This window comes from Lytechinus variegatus, chromosome 2, assembly GCF_018143015.1.
Source record: "Lytechinus variegatus isolate NC3 chromosome 2, Lvar_3.0, whole genome shotgun sequence".
NCBI classification, from domain to species: domain Eukaryota; kingdom Metazoa; phylum Echinodermata; class Echinoidea; order Temnopleuroida; family Toxopneustidae; genus Lytechinus; species Lytechinus variegatus.
In genome coordinates this window covers 39,083,345-39,091,247 of record NC_054741.1, presented here as the reverse complement: position 1 = coordinate 39,091,247, position 7,903 = coordinate 39,083,345, and positions in this window count along the sequence as shown.

Genomic DNA, 7,903 nt, shown 5'->3' with positions numbered 1-7,903 from the left:
CTTGTCGGATGAAAATATTGATGAAATGCTCCCCAGGGAAAATACAAAGGTATATTTTGCGTCGTCTCTGCATGCAAAGTAAATGCGCACATTGAGACCGAGGAAAATACAAACAATATACCTACCCTTCCCGATATTAAGAAAATGTAGGGCAATACGGTGACCAGCTCAGATGTCTGATACGGGTGATAATGAGCAAGATATCACCTAAAAGGCAATGCGAGCGCAAAGCGCGAGCGAAAATTTTATATCCCGACATGAAAGATTAAAAAAAAAATAATTTCCAAGTCTTAATTCCCCTTATCTTATTTTATTCACTCATCTTCCTCCTCTTATGCTTGCCTTCCTTCTTTTCTCCTCTCTTTTCCTTTTTTCATTTTTCCTTCCTTTTCCCCTTTTTTTCTTTTTTTTGCTCCGCCAATAGGGGGGGCCCGGGCCCCTCGGCCCCCCCTGGATCCGCCTATGGTTGGGGCGCCCTGGATAATATGCCTCTGAATCTACCAGAAAGTGTAAAAGTTAGTTTACATTAAATACAAATATGTCTGACCTATACATTTCAGTGAAAACGTACATGACCAAGGCAGAATGATAATGCTGCGCACGTGGCGCCCGATACAGGGCTTCATCTTTGAGTGAAGAATAATCTCGGGGATAGACATCATTCGCATCGTTGACACTTTCTCTCGCGATCTGTTACTTACAATTTACATGTATTTGCCATAAAGACGGACAAACGCATGTTACAAAAAACACAAAATTTCGGGAAAAAATGATATCCAATCCAACATCTTCACACTGGTCACTGCACTGCAACTCCCGATTACAAGTGGTGCAACTTTCCAACCAATCGACTTGCGCGCCCTGGAATTCCGGAATTTACATATTGCAATACAGTATGACAGAGGTGCATTTGTGCGAACACAAAGGCCATGAGCGTAAGTTAAAATATAGTTTTGACTAGATCTAGCCCTTGAAATTGACTACATTGTACCAATCCAGTAAATATAACCATAAAAAAAAAAAAAAAAAAAAATCCGGCGAAAATAGGGGGGGCGCGCGCCCGGGGCGCCCCCCTCTGGATCCGCCACTGCACCATATTATATAAATGAATTGTATAGAAAATTCTAGTATACAATTTAATGTATGTACTATGCAAAGTATGGAAAAGTGTACTTATTACTACAAATTAGTTTATTTATATTTCAGAAACACCTCTTGATTGCTTGATTGATTATTACGGGGGCGTTGATCCATTTTTGTCTCACCTGCGAAGCAGAGTGAGACTATAGGCGCCGCTTTTCCGACGGCGGCGGCGGCGTCAACATCAAATCTTAACCTGAGGTTAAGTTTTTGAAATGACATCATAACTTAGAAAGTATATGGACCTAGTTCATGAAACTTGGCCATAAGGTTAATCAAGTATTACTGAACATCCTATTAGAGTTTCATGTCACATGACCAAGGTCAAAGGTCATTTAGGGTCAATGAACTTAGACCATGTTGGAGGAATCAACATCAAAATCTTAACCTGAGGTTAAGTTTTTGAAATGTCATCATAACTTAGAAAATATATAGACCTAGTTCATGAAACTTGGACATAAGGTTAATCAAGTATCACTGAACATCCTGCATGAGTTTCACGTCACATGACCAAGGTCAAAGGTCATTTAGGGTCAATGAACTTTGGCCGAATTGGGGATATCTGTTGAATTCCCATCATAACTTTGAAAGTTTATGGATCTGATTCATGAAACTTGGACATAATAGTAATCAAGCATCACTGAATATTTTGTGCAAGTTTCAGGTCTAATGATTCAGGTCTAAGGTCATTTAGGGTCAATGAACTTTGGCCGAATCGGGGGTATCTGTTGAATTACCATCATAACTTTGAAAGTTTATGGATCTGATTCATGAAACTTGTACATAAGAGTAATCAAGTATCACTGAACATCCTGTGCGAGTTTCAGGTCACATGATCAAGGTCAAAGGTCATGTAAGGTCAATGAACTTTTGCTATGTTGGGTTTTTTTGTTGAATAACCATCATATCTCTGTAAGTTTATTGGTCTCGTTCATAAAAAGTGGACATAAGAGTAACCATGTATCACTGAACATCTTGTGTGAGTTAGAGTAGTATTCAAAGTCAGCACTGCTGCTATATTGAACCGCGTGATGCAGGTGAGACGGCCAGAGGCATTCCACTTATTCAGATTAGTGGGGCAAAATCATGAATCAACGTTCCAAAGGCGCTTGATCTCACAAAACAAACACACCCACCCACACACACGCACATATCTCACTAACAAATTAATGCGAGCGTGAAGGGCGAGCTGAAATTTTTTAGTATTCTGAAAACTGGAAAAAACTGTTTGTAGAAACTCAGAAGGATACATATCTCACTACACAGATAATGCGAGTGCCGAGAGCAAGCTTAAATTTCTCTATATTCTGACCTGAAAGCGTGATATTCTAAGCATTTTCGGTACCAGTGACAGGTAACTAAAAGAACAATAGATGTGCGCGCAGAAGCGCGAGCTGAAAATTTTGATATTTCGATCTGAAAAAAATGACAGTTTAATAAGACATTTTTTATAAAAGAACAAGATATATATCCAACAAAAGATAATTTCAAATCAGAGCGGGAGTTCTCTTGAGGTTTAGAACTGAAAACGGGACATTCTATTCACCTGTTTAATCATGAAGAGTATGGGGTTTTGCTCAAGAAATCATGCGAGCGCGAAGTTTGAGCTGAAATTTTTTACATTCCAATTGGAAAAGCAAACATTTTGAGCACGATTCTAAATAGAGAACGAGTTGTATATCTCCCTTCCTGATTTCTGTGTAACATCACAATCTTATTTTATTTTTGCACATGCAGAATTATTGGGGGGGCAAAACGATATGTTTGGCCCCCCCAATATTTTCATTGGTGGGGCAATTGCCCCCCCCCCCATGATCGACGCCTCTGTCTGGATTTCTACATGAGTACTTATTACATTTGAAAGAATTCATAAGAATTAATATGTGTAAGAAGGAGTGTGATACAAGAGCAAGCCCCTATTAATGTGCATTTGGTTGCTATTTGTCTCATATTTTGGTATTTTTATGGATAGCTTGAATACTATGTCATTATAAATTATAGTAATATTGAGTCTAGAAGAGTTTATATGATGACAAAGTGGCATATTTATTTGGTAGTCTTTAGGCCTGAGGATGTTTAGAATCTCTATGCTGCCTTTCCCTCAATAATGAAGGGACTTTATATGTATCGCCTATTGTTTGAATTCTTCCAACTATTTTTCAAGGTCTCGCTATCAAATATTGGGTGGAAGAATGAGGTACTATATTTTTTTACCAGAATCTGTGTTTCTTATCAATTATGTTTGATGTATTAATGTGAGGTGTTGGAAAGATGACAGTGATTTAGTAATTATGATTGCAATAGTGTAACAAATATTCTTTATGTATTTGACATAATTTTTCATGTTGTATAAACATGATTATACTTTCTGACATCACCCACTCGTTATTTGTTTTTATATTTTATTAGTGATGTATTAAATATTTTAATTGTAAAAAGTTTTATTATTCCATAAAAAATGTGGATTTACCATTGTTTATACATTTTGTGGTTCAGTCAAGTTAGTTATTGTCAAATCTGTAATAATTGAAATATTGTATAATTCAAATAATAACTCAGAAGAATTAGTGAGTGGGTGATGTCATTGTCTCTCTCATTTGTATGCCATTGAGTTGTGCATATAACTATTTGGCCCAAAAAATAAGGCTAATGTAAAATGTCATTACTTTCTTATTTTACATCCAATTTTGATGAAAGTTCAGCCTGATGCTTGTTTGATTTTTGTCTATTGATTCAACTCAGCATTTTTCTGGGTGGACTTGACCGTTAATTAGGTGGTCTGTCAGAATTGACAGATCACCTTTTGTGTTTGTACGAATTTTCTTTCTCTTTATTTTTATTTCTACCTTTTTTTGTGGTCAGCAAATCTCCAAAAGTACATATGTCATGACGTCGTCGTGATGTCATCTAGATGCCATTTGTAAAATCACATTATCAATCATGTCTTCATTATCAAATATAAAAAATTAACAATATTTACATCACAATAACTTCAGGTCAAGGGTTAACTGTTCATGTCATCAAAGGTCATCCAGAGGTTAATGCGCGTGGGTACGCGTGAATCAAAATTTCAAAATGCTCAAAATTACCCAATGATTAAACGAGAGCACATTTCAGGTCATTTAAAGCGGTTAATGCCTAAACGCGATGCAGAAACACCAATTTTAATTCTCACCTGCATAGCAGAGTGAGAATATAGGCGCCGCTTTTCCGACAGCGGCGGCGGCAGCGTCAACACCAAATCTTAACCGAGGGTTAAGTTTTTGAATTGACATCATAATTTAGAAAGTATATGGATCTAGTTCATGAAACTTTAGCATAAGCTTAATCAAGTATTAGTGAACATCCTGCCTAAGTTTCAGGTCACATGACCAAGGTCAAAGGTCATTTAGGGTCAATAAACTTTGGCCAAGTTTGGGGTATTTGTTGAATTACCATCATAACTTTGAAAATTTATGGATCTAGTTCATGAAACTTAGACATTAGGTTAATCAAGTACCACTGAATATCCTTTGTGAGTTTCAGGTCACATGACCATGGTCAATGGTCATTTAAGGTCAATGAACTTTGGCCGTGTTTGGGATATTTGTTGAATTACCATCCTAACTCTGAAAGTTTATGGATCTAGTTCATAAAGTTTGCGATATAAGAGTAATCAAGTATCACTGAACATTCCCTGTGAGTTTCAGGTCACAAAACCAAGGTCAAAGGTCAGTTAGGGTCAATAAACTAAGGCCACGTTGGAATAATTGTTGAATTGCTATCATAACTTTGAAAGTTTATGGATAGAGTGAATGAAATGTGGACATGGGTATAGTTGACAAGCCTTAAGTCACCATTCAAAAGTCATTTATGATGTGGTATTATGTCATTATATGAATGGTGTTTTTGTGAATGATTATTTTAGAGTAGTTTTTAAAGTAAGCACTGCTGCTATATTAAATCGCGTAATGCAGGCGAGACTGCCAGGGGCGTTCCACTTGTTGAGACACTGCAATATTATTGATAAAAAATATATGTCTAAGTTTTCAAAATTATTTTTAGATAAACCTGTATGAGATCTTTAAATACATGTATTCGCACCAAATGCACCACTTAATTGTAAATTATAATAATATACTAGTGAATAAGGTTGACAGAGCAAAGCTTATATATTTTTGTCTTGCCTTAACAAAGTTACGGTCGAAGTTCATCTAGGGGTCAAGAGGTCATGATGAGGTACATCATGTCTGTTACAAAAATGTTAATTTGTTTGCTAAACTGTCTATCATTTCTTTATTTCTGCATCAAATCTGTCGAACGATCCTTGGATAATACCAAATATGTAGTCATGAGGGTTATGGGGTCAAAGGTCAAATGATTATGCTAAAGTTTTTGTTCAACTTGCTCTTTTTCCTTTATTTCTTCATCAGTTGTGTTTACACTTGTTACAAATGATCATTGGGCAATACCACATGTGTGTTTATGAGGGTGAAAAGGTCAAAATATCATACTGCATGTAATATGCATGATATCAGGCGAGACTCGTGGTTCATGAACCACCTTGTTTCATAATGTACATTTAGGGACTAATTTGATGTATGATATGATAAATAAAAAATACATTTAAATAGACATATGTATTGTATCATCTTTGTAGTAGCATATCAGGACAACTCTCCGAGGTATGCTGAGCCGGAGGGCAGCTCCCCCGAAGGACAACTACCCCAGGGACAACTCTCCAGAGGACAACTCCTCTGGGGACAACTTCCCCCATAGGGCAATTCCCCGATAGAACAACACCCCCATGGACAACTTCTGTAGGATCCCTTGGGAAGACTGCCATTTCACAAGAACTTGTTTTAATTTATTTTACTTTATTCACAGTTAAATTGTCATGCCTGTTACATAGTTTTTACCTTTCCAGGATATATTTAAATCAACGCCATACAAAGTTTGAAGGGGGTATATAGGAATTGCCTGACCGGTCGTTCAGTTGCAAATCTCCTTCCTCTATTTTTAATCAGTTTGTCTGAAATTTTAACAATTTGGTCTTGGGGTCAAATGTACGAGACCTATTTTTTGTGTGTGTTAGTTAATTGTGTTGCCATGGTAAAAATTTATTTGGTGGAAATAGGGTAAAATCTTGTGGTTAAAACTACTTCATCAGTTTGCAACCAATTCTCATAAAATTTGGCTCACACATCGATTTTGAGGTAAAGATGTTCAATCAATTCTTTGTGCGTGTCAGAAATTGCGTTGCCATGGTAACAACATATGTGAAAATTAGGTAAAAATCTTGCAGTTCGGTGTACCTCATCAGTTTTCAACCAATTCTCATGAAATCTGGCTTACACATTGGTTTTTAGGTAAAGATGTGACATATTTCTGCATATGTTCAAAAGTTTGTTGCCATGGTAACAGCATTTTACAACGATTAATGTGTTAAAGTAGATTGAACTACATGTACTTCATGAAATTTAATACACACATAGGTCCTGAGCTAAGGATGTGCAAGGCATATATTTTCGCATTTGTCAGAAATTTTGTCAGGGAAAGGGGGGGGGGGAGAGAGAAAAAAGAAAAAAGAAAGAAAAGGAAGGGAAAAGGAGAGAGAATAAGAGATTCGAAAGAAAGGGATAGTAAAAAAGAACAGGGGAAAATAGAAGGAAAAGAAAGAGAAGAGAGTGGAAAGAAGTAAGGAAAGAATGAGAAAAGAAAGGGAAAGACGAAAGGAAGATAAGGGGAACAGAAAGCGAAAAGGGAAAGTGAGAGAAGAAATAAAAGGAGAAGGGTGATAAAAGGAATGAGGGGAAAGAGAAAAACAAGGGAAGAGGAGAGGAAAATGAAAGAGGAGGGAATCATTTTTTTTTTAATCCGGAGAGCTTAACATTTGTAAAGGACATGACATAAGAGTGTTATATATTGTGAAAGGAATGAATGAAGAGAACAATTGTAGTTGTATAACATTGTTCTCTTATATCCATTCCTTTCACAAAATATTTAAATAAAAAGAGTTGCCAAAGCTGTTGTACGTGTATAATTTCACACGTACACACACACACACACACATATATATATATATATATACACTCAGCAAAAAAAGTTCTTGGACACTTAAAAAAGTTAAAATATTTCATATAGATATTTGATTAAAGGCAAATTATTTTATGTCAACATGACCAGACAATATTCCTCTTCCAGTATGACGTGAAATTTTCATGTGAACAGTCATGCATGGGTGGTTAAATGCTTTAAACAATAGCAATGTCAGTAAAAGAAAATTGCAAGAAATGGATCAGTCAGTGCATGGCTGGTTACAGGCATTAAACAACAGCAATGTCAGTTAAAGAAAATTGCAAGAAAACGGTCAGCCATTCTTTCGGTTGTGAAAGTTTATGTGGCATAAATATCCATCAAACGATAAAAGCAAACTTTAAGTCAAATACCACTCTAAAAGAGAAGAGAAAGTTATCCATCTTGGATGCATCACTTTTCCACTAGAAGTTTATATGAAACAAATTTCAAATTCCAGTATCTTGGCATATTTAAGCAAAAGAAAATTCAATATCTCGTTTGTCCACCCTGGCTCTAAATGTGTGCAACACATCGACGTCGCATGCTTGTCACAAGTCGGCGAATTTGCTCTGGGATAATGTACCATTCTTCCCGGAGATAACGCCAGACATCTTGAAGAGCGTCTCCCGGTTGGATTCTTTGATTGACCGATTTTCCTAGCCATCCGAACAGTTTCTTATCATGGATGATAATGCGCATCGATCCC